Source organism: Triticum dicoccoides, chromosome 3A, assembly GCF_002162155.2.
Source record: "Triticum dicoccoides isolate Atlit2015 ecotype Zavitan chromosome 3A, WEW_v2.0, whole genome shotgun sequence".
NCBI classification, from domain to species: Eukaryota; Viridiplantae; Streptophyta; class Magnoliopsida; order Poales; family Poaceae; genus Triticum; species Triticum dicoccoides.
In genome coordinates this window covers 319,888,880-319,905,463 of record NC_041384.1, presented here as the reverse complement: position 1 = coordinate 319,905,463, position 16,584 = coordinate 319,888,880, and positions in this window count along the sequence as shown.

Genomic DNA, 16,584 nt, shown 5'->3' with positions numbered 1-16,584 from the left:
TTAGAATAAAGATGACCCTTGAGTCTGCAGAACCCAGGGGAAGGTGGTAGGTTGTTAGTGCAAATGGTAAAACTAAGGTTGGGCATTGCTGGAAGAGTTTTATTCAAGGCGAACTATCAAGGGGTTCCCATTATTAGCAAACCGCGTAAGGAACACAAAAACCGGGAACATAACACTGATATGACGGAAACTAGGGCGGCAAGAGTGGAACAAAACACCAGGCATAAGGCCGGGCCTTCCACCCTTTACCAAGTATATAGATGCATTAATTAAATAAGATATATTGTGATATCCCAACAAGTAAACATGTTCCAACAAGGAACCATATCTCCATGTTCCAACAAGGAACAAACTTCAATCCTCACCTGCAACTAACAACGCTATAAGAGGGGCTGAGCAAAGCGGTAACATAGCCAATCAACGATTTGCTAGGACAAGGTGGGTTAGAGGCTTGGTTCAACAATATGGGTGGCATGATAAGCAAGTGGTAGGTATCGCAGCATAGGCATAGCAAAAGAGCGAGCAACTAAGCAAGCAAAGATAGAAGTGATTTCGAGGGTATGGTCATCTTGCCCGAAATCCCGCAAGGAAGAAGAACGAGTCCATGAAGAAGACAAACGGACGTAGTCAAACGTGTCCTCACAAACGCGACGTTATCGGAACCAACCCGAAGAAGCAACACCGGAAAGAAGTAAACAATCATAGTAAAACAACCACCACATGAACATGGCATGATGCACAATCGAGTATGATGCATGTCCGGTTTAATGAAACATGGCATGGCAAAATGCACAAAACAATCCTACAAATTAAGTGGAGCTCTCGTTGCATATTGACGAAACACCACATTCAAGTTATTTAGTGTCAATCTTGTTTATGTACCCAACAATATTAAATGTTGTTAAACATGGCAAGAGGGTGAAGCAAAAGAAAACTACCTATCTAGGCAAGTTTAAATGAGGCCGGAACAACAAACCACAAGTCCGGAAACTCCTTATATGCATATATTAGGTTTGGTACTGTTCTGCCCTAAACACAATTTTATAGTTATTAAACATGCAAGATGATGCCATCATGTTAAACTAGGCAAAATTCTACCCCATTTACATATAAAGTTTATTAAATTTGGAGCTACGGTTATTTAGATATGAATTAAACCATTTTAGCATGTCATTTATGCAAGTTAAATCAAACAACATGTTAAACATTTTAAACCTGGATGAAAACAGCATATTATGAAACTAGATAAAATTCTAAGCATTTTGCATATATGGTTCAATTAGTTTGGATGCATGCATATTTAATTATAGACAATGTAAAACAGTGGCAATTCTGTAAATATGCAATGCACTGGAAATTAAACAAATCCACAGGCAGAAAAAAAAACATGCACGGGCCCGAAGCATCAAGGTGCAGCGGCCCAGATGAGGATTTGGCCCGAGTGACAGTGTGTGCAGAGAGAAAAAAAAACAGTGCAAAAAAATTGGGGTGCCTGGGACTCGAACCCAGGACCTTCCACTTGCAAATCATTGTCCTGACCAATGCGCTACTGCTGAATGCTTGTGCCAAATAAGGGCGTGGCCGAACTTGAACGGAACTAAAGGCCAGGCCTTCTTCCCCATCGTTCACAGAGGAAAAAGGGTGACCACGCCGGCGAGCAAGATGGCGACCCTCGGAGCAGAGGAGCACCGGCGGAGGTGCGGGATACTTGGGAGGGTGCGGGGTGCCGGAATGCATGTGCAAAGACTAGGTGATGCGGGACCTCGAGGACGAGTCCGTGCTTGCCTCTGGCATGGCATGCGGCGGGAGCTAGGAGGCGACGACCCGCGATGCAGAGCAGCAGCAGGCCTGCGAGAATGCAGTGGGTGCGCTTGTGCATATGGAGAAGCCACAAGAGGTGTGCGCGTGGGGTTGCTCGAGCTCGAGCTCGCACTCGACCCGGGCACGACATGGCTCGGCGAGGGACGACAGCAGCTTGGCGGCACGGGGTGAGAAGCAGGGCAAGCTGTGGGCGTGCGAGAACAGGGAGGTAGATGCTACACGGCGTGTGGTGCAAGTGCGCGAGTGCAGATAACGCGGTACATGCGTGCGTGTGTGGATCAACGAGCAGAGCAACTGCATAAACACGAGCACAATCTTGAGGCCGTCCATGGCAGACGAACTTGGCCGCATGGCTCGGGTACTACAGCGATGGCAAAAACGGGGAAAGAAGATGGGGAGGCGCGGCTGCCCATAGAGGTCTCGAGGGAGACGATGAGGGGGATGGAGACACGATGCCGAGGGCGGGGCGAGGCGCTGATTGGGGCGGCGTCCTCTGGTCCGTGAAGCAGAGGAAGCAGGGGAAGAAGAGGATGTGGGCGTCGTGGCCTTGGTGTCCCACGGAGATGTAGATGACGTCGAGGACGGAGATGAACTTGGAGAAACTGCTGGACACCTGGGCTCCGCCTGGTTTCGACAGTGAGCACGTTGGTGGCGAGCCGGTGTTCCTCGTTGTCTCGGGTGAGTGGAGGGCGACGGCTATGGTGGCTAGGCTCACCTGGCGGCGGCGGCGAAAGGAAAGAGAAACCCTAGAAAGGGCTCAGGCGCCAAGGGGGATTTATAGGGTGCTAGGCGTCGACGTGGAGCTCGGGCGTCCTTGGTGGCCAAGTTATCAGCACCCTTGCATTTTAACTGTGAGAGAGAGGAATCATGAGGAGGAAGAAAAAGGAGAGAATGGTGACGCTGGCAGGTGGGGTCGCGGGTTGACCAGCGTGGCAACTTACCACGGGAACGAGAGGGAGAAGCTAGACGGGCTGCTGCTGTTGGGCCGCGGTTGGTGGCTGGGCTGCACAGCTGCGCTGGGCTACTCGCTGCTCCTGACTCTCTATTCTATTTCTTCAACCAGAAATAAAAGAGAAAAAGCACATAGAGATAGGAGAGTGGTGAGATATGAAAATATCCTCATGACCTTGGTGTTATGTGGAATTTGATAAGATTGAGTTGGACATTTTTAGAGGCAGAAAAATAAATCAAGTTTGAATTAAATTCAAACTTGCTCCATTTTTTAACCCAACCAAAACAATTCCAAAGGATCTGAAATTTGGCAGAGAGTGTGTAGTCATCATTTAGGATTTATAGGGATAGGTTGAACATTTTTTGTACAGGAAAAATGTCACAAGGAAAATAAATGGAATAGAGAAGAAAGGAGAAGTTTGGATGGGATAGAAACTTGGGTGAATCCAAGTTGAAGGTGGGCAACAAGTAAAAGAGAAAAGATCAAGGACAAGAATAAGGAGTAGCAATGCACATGAACAAGTAAAAGAAAACAAGCACAACATCATATGGAGACGAAAGCAAGTTTCGAAAACATGATGATGCAATGCACATGATGACATGACAAGATGCAACACGCAAGCAAATGACATGGCAACGACGGTGAATAACTGGGGAACACCTGGCACATCGGTCTCGGGGCGTCACAACACTCCACCACTACGAGAGGATCTCGTCCCGAGATCTAGAATGGCACCGGAGGGAAAACAGAAAAGGAAGAGAAGAGGTAAAACTAATTGCTTCCTTGGCAAACGAGTGAAACCACGAACCTTGAAGAGGTTAAGCAAATTCGAGAAAGAAAACCACGAAGGTGAACAAAGTCAAAAACACTCCGTTAGAAAAGAGGAAGAATGAACATTGGGAAAACCGTGAGGTTGAAGGGCAAGATATATATTGAAACCACTCCGGTTAAAACAAGATAGAGAAGGATTAAGAATGATATAATTTGGACAGCACTCTGACTGTAAATGGAAGGAATAGAACATGATCTTGACAAACAAGATGATGGGTCGAAAAGAGCATCATCACAATGCCTCCGGAACAAAAGAATAGAATGGAATGGGATGAACGAAGGGAAACAAGATCTCGAGGGAGCACGCTTACAACAAAAGCTAGAACAGAGTTGTTGGAAAACCAACAACGAAAAGAATAAGCTTGATATGGTCTTATGGAATACATCTCAATTTATGAGGTGACAACCTACCACTCACGGGAAAAGAATTGATTGGATTGATAAGAACAAGAAGGAGACGAGAAACTTATTTCACCGTAAGGATAAATGAAGAACTTGGATCATTTATAATCACCATAGATAGCAACAATCCTTAAGGTAGGCTTTAGGTGAAATATAACCCAAGATAACTCCAACGAAGAGGTTGATGGATTTAAAATATCTCATTCTTAACAACATTCGAATCATGAAACATGAACTCAGATTATCAAGAATGACAAAATACCATCTCGAATGATACGGAAGAAAGAGTTGCACTCCGGATTACAATAAGAAGAAAGCTTGAACTCCTCTAAAAATAAACTTGATGAACGTTTCGAGAACGGATTAAGTCCTTGATGAACTATCATGTAGAACCTCCATGAAGAACTCCAGTAACGAAAAGAAAGAGAAGTTAAAAGCACAAGGTGAATCCTTGTCATGACTTAGATGGATCTTCGCGACGATATAATGCAGAAAAAACTTGGAGCTCCGGAAAAGAAAAGATGAAACAACTGAAATCAAGAATTTTAATGAACCTCCGGAATAAGGAATTAAATTTACTCGATGAAAACAAGAATAAGAATTATGTTATGCGTATCCTTCACCAATTTAGATTGATGAGAAGCAATGGATTTGACATACTACTTATTCTCGTAGAACGGATTAATATAGATATGGAGCAAACTTGAAGAGGCCTTCAATGATCCACCGGTAGGATTTGAAAGAACGAAAGAATTGATATGATAATGAAGGAAGAAGAATCTTGATTAAACCACCGTAAGAATTGAAAATGAACGAAGGGAAGATAAAGAAACACCGGGAAGAATTATAAAATGAACGAAGATGCTTGAGAGGATTTAGATTCATGAGAACGAAGAGATCACGAGCCGATTAGAGATCACTTGAACGAAGCACCGTTAAGATCGGAGAATGATAACTTAAAGCTGAGAATGAATAAACCTGAATTGATGGACTCCGGATAATCAAACTAAGAAGACTCTTGAATTGCTCCGGATAGGTGAAAATAATTCTCACAATCAAAACCAATTATGAGAGGATGGCAACAAACTAAAACCATGAATCTTGAAGAGAATGGAGCAAGATTGAGAGAAAAACCTTCTTCAGTCTTCAAATGCATAGAATGGCGATGAGAAACACCACCATGAATTATTTAGGCACTCCGGAAGAATCAAAACGAAGAGGTTGAGCCAACGATGAAAAGAATTTGACAGATCTTGGAGAAGTACATCTGACTGATGAAAATTCATTCTTGCGTCAAACTTTGAAATGAAATTTGAAGATAGCTCCGGAAAAACAAGAAGAGTCAGGTAAGATCCTGGGAAAAGACCTATGGGTTAGGGCCCACTCAAAAGAAACACCGTAGAACGATTTAAAAGAGAGAATGCACCGGTAAGATTTAAATGGCTAGAATGAGATAACAACCTCGAAATAGGTTGAACTGATCTTGAAAGACAAGATGAGCCTTCTGAGATATCTTCAGCAGTCCCGAACAAATGAATAGTGAGAAGTGAATTATTATGAGGTGCACCGGTATGAGAAGGTATTTGAAACGAGGAAAAAAGGGATATGAGATCAACACCGAAAGATTGATTTGAATCCACCGGAGAAGAAAAAGAACGAAGAATGATAAACTAGAAGCTCCGTTAGAATCTTCATGAGAATCACCAGATAAGAACATTGAAAGAAAAGAATGAAGAGATTTCACAAGAATAAAAGGATGCTTGATTAAGAAATCCGAGTCCTTGAAGAAAAACAAGGGAATGAGGGCGGGAAAAACAAAGGCAACTTGGAGATGAATGAAACAAACAACATTGAGAAGAACTGATAATTGATCTTGCGAATGTTGAAGATGATTGGATCCACTTGAAGAGAAAACACGCCGGTTGAAAAGGATTGACATGACAATCTCGATGATCGAGAAGGATTGCATTCACATAGGAGTATGAGAACACCGTTTAGGAAAAGTATGGAATCAACATTTGACTTCGAAGCAACTCGAATACCACAACTCAAAAAAAAAACAAAGGATTGGCTTGCAGAATAAGCCGGAACAAACATATGATAGAGATTTCGTCCGAAGTTTTCGTGGTGGGGCCTACACGGGCTCGATCGTACATCACCATCATGTACAAGGCAGTGCACATGACATACGAAGCGTCCCCGAGTCGGCATAGCCAAGGACTCTTTAAGACACAACGAGACCACTGTAAAACCGACCGTGAATAGGCGGACCACTAGACGTCGAACCCCAATTTCATATCATACATCTGTCGGAAAGATATCCTAAGAGCTACTTGAATTCCCACTTATAAACTCCCGAAACTTTCCGGTTATGCAATCAGGTGTTGGGGATACAGGGGAAGCATAATATCTCACCCAAAACTAGCAAATCCTACATCCAACTGTATCCATCCTTCAACACATAACCAAGAAACCTTCGGAAATAATCTACCTCAACCTTCGAAAAGCATCCGTTATACAAGTTATGGCGATACTCCCGAACTCCCGCCCCAGTACTGGGTGGCGTCGAGGTTATCTCACCAACGAACTGCATAAAAGAGATTTTTGATGTCGGTGTACTAAACTCAGGTATTCCAGAACTGCAACGATAAAATTATGACGACAACACCTCATAGCTCAACTCCCCAGGACACTTCCACAAAACCCCTGACAGGAGGCACCAAGACAATGTTCTCGTCATAAAAACATCGGAATGATTCCAAGATACCCGCGTGATCCTAAATTTTTTTTAGTGAAATTTGAGAAGAGAAGAGTCAAAACTCTACGTCATGATGCCTTACTAGAGCGATGAGGAGACTGGGAAGTAAAAAGAATTCCTAAACTCTCCGATATATAATTCCTAAATGACTCAAAACATTTTACTAGACACAACTCGGCCGCTAAAAACAATCAAGCAATGGAGCTCCTAAGGTCGGGGAAGGCTCTGATTACCAACTTGTTACGCCCTCGATGCGTCTACATCTCCCACGTGTCGAAGCACGACTTAGAGACATAACCGCACTGAAAGCAATATCGCAAGTGAGGTAATCTTCGCAAACAACGCGTGTAATACAATAAGGGAAAAGATACATAGTTGGCTTACAATCGCCACTTCACATAATACATGAATAAAGCATTACAACATCCAAATACAATCAGGGCCCGACTACGGAGCCAAAATAAAAGAAGAACCCCAAATGCGACAAGGTCCCCGATCGACCCCAACTGGGCTCCACTACTGATCAACTAGAACGAAACAACACAAAGGACAAGATCTTCATCGAGCTCCTCCTTGAGCTTGGTTGCGTCATCTGCATGATTCATTGGCACCTGCAAACTGGTTTTGGAAGTACCTGTGAGCCACGGGGACTCAGCAATCTCGCACCCTCGCGATCAAGACTATTTAAGCTTATGGGTAAGGTAAAGGTATGAGGTGGAGCTGCAGCAAGCGACTAGCATATATGGTGGCTAGCATACGCAAATGAGAGCGAGAAGAGAAGGCAAATCACGTTCGAGAAAGTATGAGCAAGAAGTGATCCTAAAACAACCTGCGTCAAGCATAACTCCAACACCGTGTTCACTTCCCGGACCCCGCCGGAAAGAGACCATCACGGTTACACACGTGGTTGATTCATTTTAATTAAGATAATCTTCAGGTTTTCTACAACCGGACGTTAACAAATTCCCATCCGCCCATAACCGCGGGCACGACTTTCGAAAGTTCAATCCCTGCAGGGGTGTCCCAACTTAGCCCATCACAAGCTCTCACGGTCAACGAAGGAATAGACCTCCTCCCGAGACGTTCCGATCAGACTCGGTATCCCGGTTCTGCAAGACACTTCGACAAGTTAAAACAAATCCAGCAACACCGCCCGAATGTGCCGACAAATCCCGATAGGAGCTGCACATATCTCGTTCTCAGGGCACACTCAGATGAGCTCTCCATACAACTAAAACCAAACCTCGAGTTTCCCCGAGGGGGCGCTACACAGGACTCTAGTTCGGACCAACACTCATAGGAGCACTGGCCCGGGGGGGTTAGAATAAAGATGACCCTTGAGTCTGCAGAACCCAAGGGAAGGTGGTAGGTTGTTAGTGCAAATGGTAAAACCAAGGTTGGGCATTGCTGGAGGAGTTTTATTCAAGGCGAACTATCAAGGGGTTCCCATTATTACCCAACCGCGTAGGAACGCAAAAACCGGGAACATAACACCGATATGACGGAAACTAGGGCGGCAAGAGTGGAACAAAACATCAGGCATAAGGCCGAGCCTTCCACCCTTTACCAAGTATATAGATGCATTAATTAAATAATATATATTGTGATATCCCAAGAAGTAAACATGTTCCAACAAGGAACAACAGCTCCATGTTCCAACAACGAACAAACTTCAATCTTCACCTGCAACTAACAATGCTATAAGAGGGGCTGAGCAAAGCGGTAACATAGCAAATCAACGGTTTGCTAGGACAAGGTGGGTTAGAGGCTTGGTTCAACAATATGGGTGGCATGATAAGCAAGTGGTAGGTATCGCAGCATAGGCATAGCAAAAGAGCGAGCAACTAAGCAAGCAAAGATAGAAGTGATTTCGAGGGTATGGTCATCTTGCCTGAAATCCCGCAAGGAAGAAGAACGAGTCCATGAAGAAGACGAACGGACGTAGTCAAACGTGTCCTCACAAACGCGACGTTATCGGAACCAACCCAAAGAAGCAACGCCGGAAAGAAGCAAACAATCATAGTAAAACAACCACCACATGAACATGGCATGATGCACAATCGAGTATGATGCATGTCCGGTTTAATGAAACATGGCATGGAAAAATGCACAAAACAATCCTACAAATTAAGTGGAGCTCAATATGCAACGAGTTGCATATTGACGAAACACCATATTCAAGTTATTTAGTTTCGATCTTGTTTATGTACCCAACAATATTAAATGTTGTTAAACATGGCAAGAGGGTGAAGCAAAAGAAAACTACCTATCTAGGCAAGTTTAAATGAGGCCGGAACAACAAACCACAAGTCCGGAAACTCCTTATATGCATATATTAGGTTTGGTACTGTTCTGCCCTAAACACAATTTTATAGTTATTAAACATGCAAGATGATGCCACCATGTTAGACTAGGCAAAATTCTACCCCATTTACATATAAAGTTTATTAAATTGGGAGCTACAGTTATTTAGATATGAATTAAACCATTTTAGCATGTCATTTATGCAAGTTAAATCAAACAACGTGTTAAACATTTTAAACCTGGATGAAAACAACATATTATGAAGCTAGATAAAATTCTAAGCATTTTGCATATATGGTTCAATTAGTTTGGATGCATGCATATTTAACTATAGACAATGTAAAACAGTGGCAATTCTGTAAATATGCAATGCACTGAAAATTAAACAAATCCACAGGCAGAAAAAAAACATGCACGGGCCCGAAGCATCAAGGTGCAGCGGCCGAGATGAGGATTTGGCCCGAGTGACAGTGTGTGCAGAGAGAAAAAAAACAGTGCAAAAAAATTGGGGCGCCTGGGACTCGAACCCAGGACCTTCCACTTGCAAATCATTGTCCTGACCAATGCGCTACTGCTAAATGCTTGTGCCAAATAAGGGCGTGGCCGAACTTGAACGGAACTAAAGGCCAGGCCTTCTTCCCAGAGGAAAAAGGGTGACCACGCCGGCGAGCAAGACGACGACCCTCGGAGCAGAGGAGCACCGGCGGAGGTGAGGGATACTTGGGAGGGTGCAGGGTGCCGAAATGCGCGTGCAAAGACTAGGTGATGCGGGACCTCGAGGACGAGTCCGTGCTTGCCTCTGGCATGGCGTGCGGCGGGAGCTAGGAGGCGACGACCCGCGATGCAGAGCAGCAGCAGGCCTGCGAGAATGCAGTGGGTGCGCTTGTGCATATGGAGAAGCTACAAGAGGTGTGCGCGTGGGGTTGCTCGAGCTCGAGCTCGCACTCGACCCGGGCACGACATGGCTCGGCGAGGGACGGCAGCAGCTTGGCGGCACGGGGTGAGAAGCAGGGCAAGCCGTGGGCGTGCGAGAACAGGGAGGTAGATGCTACAGGGCGTGTGGTGCAAGTGCGCGAGCTACAGATAACGCGGTACGTGCGTGCGTGTGTGGATCAACGAGCAGAGCAACTGCATAAACACGAGCACAATCTCGAGGCCGTCCATGGCGGACGAACTTGGCCGCATGGCTCGGGTACTACAGCGATGGCAAAAATGGGGAAAGAAGATGGGGAGGCGCGACTGCTCACAGAGGGATCAAGGGAGACGATGAGGGGGACGGAGACACGATGCCGAGGGCGGGGCGAGGCGCTGATTGGGGCGGCGGCCTCTGGTCCGTGAAGCAGAGGAAGCAGGGGAAGAAGAGGATGTGGGCGTCATGGCCTTGGTGTCCCACGGAGATGTTGACAACGTCGGGGACGGAGATGAACTTGGAGAAACTGCTGGACACCTGGGCTCCGCCTAGTTTCGACGGTGAGCACGTCGGTGGCGAGCCGGTGTTCCTCGTGGTCTTAGGTGTGTGGAGGGCGACGGCTATGGTGGCTAGGCTCACCTGGCGGCGGCGGCGAAAGGAAAGAGAAACCCTAGAAAGGGCTCAGACGCCAAGGGGGATTTATAGGGTGCTAGGCGTCGACGTGGAGCTCGGGCGTCCTCGGTGGCCAAGTGATCAGCTCCCCTGCATTTTAACTGTGAGAGAGAGGAATCGTGAGGAGGAAGAAAAAGGAGAGAAGGGTGACGCTGGCAGGTGGGGTCGCGGGGTGACCAACGTGGCAACTTACCACGGGAACGATTGGGAGAAGCTAGACGGGCTGCTGCTGTTGGGCCGCGGTTGGTGGCTGGGCTGCACGGCTACGCTGGGCTACTCGCTGCTCCTGACTCTCTATTCTATTTCTTCAACCAGAAATAAAAGAGAAAAAGCACATAGGGATAGGAGAGTGGTGTATGAGATATGAAAATATCCTCATGACCTTGGTGTTATGTGGAATTTGATAAGATTGAGTTGGACATTTTTAGAGGCAGAAAAATAAATCAAGTTTGAATTAAATTCAAACTTGCTCCATTTTTTAACCCAACCAAAACAATTCCAAAGGATCTGAAATTTGGCAGAGAGTGTGTAGTCATCATTTAGGATTTATAGGGATATGTTGAACATTTTTTGTATAGGAAAAATTTCACAAGGAAAATAAATGGAATAGAGAAGAAAGGAGAAGTTTGGATGGGATAGAAACTTGGGTGAATCCAAGTTGAAGGTGGGCAACAAGTAAAAGAGAAAAGATCAAGGACAAGAATAAGGAGTAGCAATGCACATGAACAAGTAAAAGAAAACAAGCACAACAATCATATGGAGACGAAAGCAAGTTTCGAAAACATGATGATGCAATGCACATGATGACATGACAAGATGCAACACGCAAGCAAATGACATGGCAACGACGGCGAATGACTGGGGAACACCTGGCAGATCGGTCTCGGGGCGTCACACCTTCCCAGCTCCACATACATCTACGTCGTGCGTTTGACTCTCCCTGGTAATCGCTCTATCCATGCTTTGAGAGTTTTGACTACGACGGTTGCCGATCACCGCCTGCTGCTTGGTAAGAACTAGTAAGAATTTGAGATTCGCTTGACGGATTTGTGACTGTCCACCACACCATCACCACCACTTCCTAGTAGTCTATAGGATCATATTCTTGTGTGTTTCTATTGCTGCTAACCATGGCAGGATCACAAGCCGACGAGACCGACTAGGAGAACATGACAAACAAAGAGTTACATGATAAGTTTCAGCAAATGATGAGTGGATAGGTGGAAGATGTGCTAAATAGATTTGACGAGGCCATGGAGAAGATAGATGGCATTGAGAAGGCATTCGAAACAAAGCTCAATAACAAGTTTAATGAATTGCTCACGCGTCTTCCACCACCACCATCGGCTGCACCTAACACACCTCTACAACAACAACAACAACAACGTCGCTTTCCAAATCAAGTGGGGCGAGCACAACGCGTTCCCATTGACCCTGGGCAAAATTCTGGTGCTGCTGTTGATGCTTCTATAGCTCCTACTGCTACTGCAGATGTGGAGGACCATTATGAGGATGAGGTTGATCAAAATCGGAACTATGTGCAACCACCAACACCACCACCACCAGGTCGTCCTCAGGTATATCATCGCAACGGTAGGGCTGCACCTCCATATGAGGTACGAGATCATGACCATCTTCCTAAACTGAAATTGAATATTCCACCATTTGAGGGTAGATATGTTCCTGATATATATCTTACTTGGGAGTTAGAAACTGAACAACGTTTTACATGTTTACGATATCCTGAGGAGAGACGTCTTCCTGCTACTGTTTGTGCTTTCACTAGCTTTGCATGTGTTTGGTGGTCTGAACATTGTAGATTATATCCTATTCCATCTACTTGGGCTGCTTTGAAAACTGCGATGCGTACTCGTTGGGTTCCACCATATTATCAACATGAATTACTTCAAAAATTGCAGTGTTTAAGACAAGGAAAAAAATTCTATAGAAGAATATTATCAGGAAATACAAACAAGCATGATTAGATGTGGTATTGCTGAGGAGAATGAAGCTATTGCTTGCATGTTTTATGGGTGGATTAAATAGAGAGATTCAGACCATTCTAGAGTATAAGGAGTATACTAATACCACTCGTTTATTCCATCTTGCTTGTAAAGCTGAACGTGAAGTGCAGGATCGACATGCATTGGCGCGAACTAACTTTTCTGCAGGTCGATCTTCATCATGGACACCGCGTGCATCCTCTACTTCCACTCCACTAGCACCTCCATCAGGTGCCACCTCCAGCCATGATACAAGAAAGCAGGCACAACCACCACTATCTGCCAAGAGCACACCTGCCGGGCCTGCGCATAGCTCTTCTTCTTCCATGGCATCAACAAGGCACACAAGTGATATTATTGGTCGTTGTTGTAGGGGAAGAGGACATTTTGCGAGAGAATGCAAATCTCAGCGTGTGATGATTGCTACTGAGGATGGTGGGTATGAGTCCGCTAGTGACTATGATGAGGAGACTTTGGCTCTTATTACACATGAAGAACACGGTGGAGATGATTCTGATCATGAGACGCAATACATGGCTGCTGAAGATGCTGACAGGTATGAATGTTTAGTTGCTCAACGTGTTTTGAGTGTGCAGGTTACACAAGCTGAGCAAAATCAGAGGCATAATTTGTTCCATACAAAGGGAGTTGTGAAGGAACGTTCTGTTCGCGTCATCATAGATGGAGGGACCTGCTACAACTTGGCTAACATGGAGATGGTGGAGAAGCTATCTCTCACCACAAGACCACGTCCACATCCTTACTACATCCAATGGTTCAATAACAACGACAAGGTTAAGGTAACACATACTGTTTGTGTGCATTTTAGTATCTCTACATATGCTGATTATGTTGATTGTGATGTGGTACCCATGCAAGCATGTTCCTTATTACTTGGTAGACCATGGCAATTTGATAAAAATTCTGTACACCATGGTAGAAATAATCAGTATACTCTTGTTCATAAGGATAGCCATATTACTTTGCTTCCTATGACCCCTGAATCCATTTTGAAAGATGATATTAATAGAGCTTATAAAGCAAAACAGGAGAAAAATAAGAGTGAAAATCAAATTGTGGCAAATGAATTTGAGCAACAAATGAAACCTAATAATAAACCATCTGGTGTTGCTTCTGAAATTAAATTGAAAAGTGCATGTTTACTTGCCACAAAATCTGATATTGATGAGCTAGATTTCAGCAAATCTGTTTGCTATGCTTTTGTGTGCAAAGAGGCATTATTTTCATTCGAGGACGTGCCTTCCTCTTTGCCCCCTGTTGTCACTAACATTTTGCAGGAGTTCGCTGACGTCTTCCCACAAGACGTGCCACCGGGATTACCACCCATTCGAGGGATTGAGCATCAAATTTACTTAATTCCCGCTGCATCGCTACCCAACCGTGCACCATACCGCACCAATCCATAGGAGACGAAGGAGATTATGCGTCAAGTACAGGAGCTGCTCGAAAAAGGTTACATATGCGAATCTCTTAGTCCTTGTGTTGTTCCTATTATACTAGTGCCTAAAAAGGATGGTACGTCGCGTATGTGTGTTCATTGTAGAGGCATTAATAATATTACCATTCGTTATCGTCATCCTATTCCTAGGCTAGATGATATGCTCGATGAATTGAGTGGCTCTACAATTTTCTCCAAAGTTGATTTGCGTAGTGGATACCATCAAATTCGTATGAAATTGGGAGATTAATGGAAAACGGCATTTAAAACTAAGTTTGGTTTATATGAGTGGTTAGTCATGCCTTTTTGGTTAACTAATGCACCTAGTACTTTCATGAGACTAATGAACGAAGCTTTACGTGTTTTCATTGGATGATTTGTGGTAGCCTATTTTGATGATATATTGATTTATAGCAAATCTTTGGAGGAACATTTGGAACATTTACGTGCTGTTTTTATTGCTCTATGTGATGCACGTTTGTTTGGTAACCTTGGGAAGTGCACCTTCTGCATCGACCGAGTATCTTTTCTTTGCTATGTTGTTACTCCACAGGGAATTGAAGTTGATAAAGCCAAGATTGAAGCTATTGAGAGTTGGCCGCAGCCCAAAACGGTCACACAAGTGAGGAGTTTTCTTGGCCTCGCTGGTTTCTATAGGCGTTTTGTGAGAGATTTCAGCACCATTGCTGCACCTCTCAACGAGCTTAGAAAGAAGGATGTGCCTTTTGTTTGGGGTACCGCACAGGAAGAAGCCTTCATGGTATTGAAAGATAAGTTGACACATGCTCCTTTACTCCAACTTCCTGATTTTAATAAGACTTTTGAGCTTGAATGTTAAGCTAGTGGAATTGGATTAGGAGGTGTGTTATTACAAGATGGCAAACCTGTTGCATACTTTTCTGAAAAATTGAATGGGCCTAGTCTGAACTATTCTACTTACGATAAAGAATTATATGCTCTTTTTCGGACCTTAGAAACATGGCAACATTATTTATGGCCCAAGGAATTTGTTATACATTCTGATCATGAATCTTTGAAACACATTAAAAGTCAAGAAAAACTGAACCGTACACATGCTAAATGGGTTGAATTCATTGAGACTTTCCCTTATGTCATTAAACAGAAGAAGGGTAAAGAAAATGTTATTGCTGATGCATTGTCTCGTCATTATACTATGCTTTCACCACTTGACTTTAAAATATTTGGTTTGGAGACCATCAAAGATCAATATGTGTATGATGCTGAATTTAAAGATGTATTGCAAAATTGTAAGGAAGGGAGAACTTGGAACAAGTTCGTTCTTAACGACGGATTCATGTTTCGTGCTAACAAGCTATGCATTCCAGCTAGCTCCGTTCATCTTTTGTTGTTGCAGGAGGCGCATGGAGGAGGATTAATGGGACACTTTGGCGTCAAGAAGACAGAGGATATACTTGCTACACATTTCTTTTGGCCAAAAATGAGATGGGATGTTGAGCGTTTTGTTGCTCGCTGCACTATGTGTCAAAAAGCTAAGTCACGACTCAATCCTCATGGTTTATATATGCCTTTGCCTGTACCTAGTGTTCCTTGGGAGGATATATCTATGGACTTTGTTTTAGGTTTACCTCGAACAAAGAAGGGGAGGGATAGCATATTTGTTGTCGTGGACAGGTTCTCGAAAATGGCACACTTTATACCATGTCATAAAAGCGATGATGCTGTTAATGTTGCTGATTTGTTCTTTCATGAAATTATTCGCTTGCATGGTGTGCCAAATACTATTGTTTCAGATCGTGATACTAAATTTCTTAGCCACTTTTGGAGATGTTTATGGGCTAAGTTAGGGACTAAACTGCTTTTTAGTACTACTTGTCACCTCCAAACTGATGGACAAACTGAAGTAGTCAATCAAACATTATCTACTATGCTTAGGGCTGTTTTAAAGAATAATAAGAAAATGTGGGAAGAATGCTTGCCTCATATTGAATTTGCTTATAATCGTTCATTGCATTCTACTACTAAGATGTGCCCTTTTGAAATTGTGTATGGTTTCCTACCTCGTGCACCTATTGATTTGTTGCCTCTTCCATCTTCGGAGAAGGTTAATTTTGATGCTAAAGAACGTGCTGAATTGATTTAAAAAATGCATGAGTTAACTAAGAAAAAAATTGAGCGTATGAATGCTAAATATAAACATGCTGGAGATAAGGGTAGAAAACATGTTGTGTTTGCACCTGGAGATCTTGTTTGGTTACATTTGCGTAGGATAGATTTCTTAATTTGCACAAATCAAAGCTAATGTCACGTGCTGATGGTCCTTTTAAGGTGTTAGAGAAAATAAATGATAATGCATATAAACTTGAGCTGCCTGCAGATTTTGGGGTTAGTCCCACTTTTAATATTGCAGATTTGAAGCCTTATTTGGGTGAGGAAGATGAGCTTCTGTCGGGGACGACTTCATTTCAAGAAGGGGAGGATGATGAGGACATC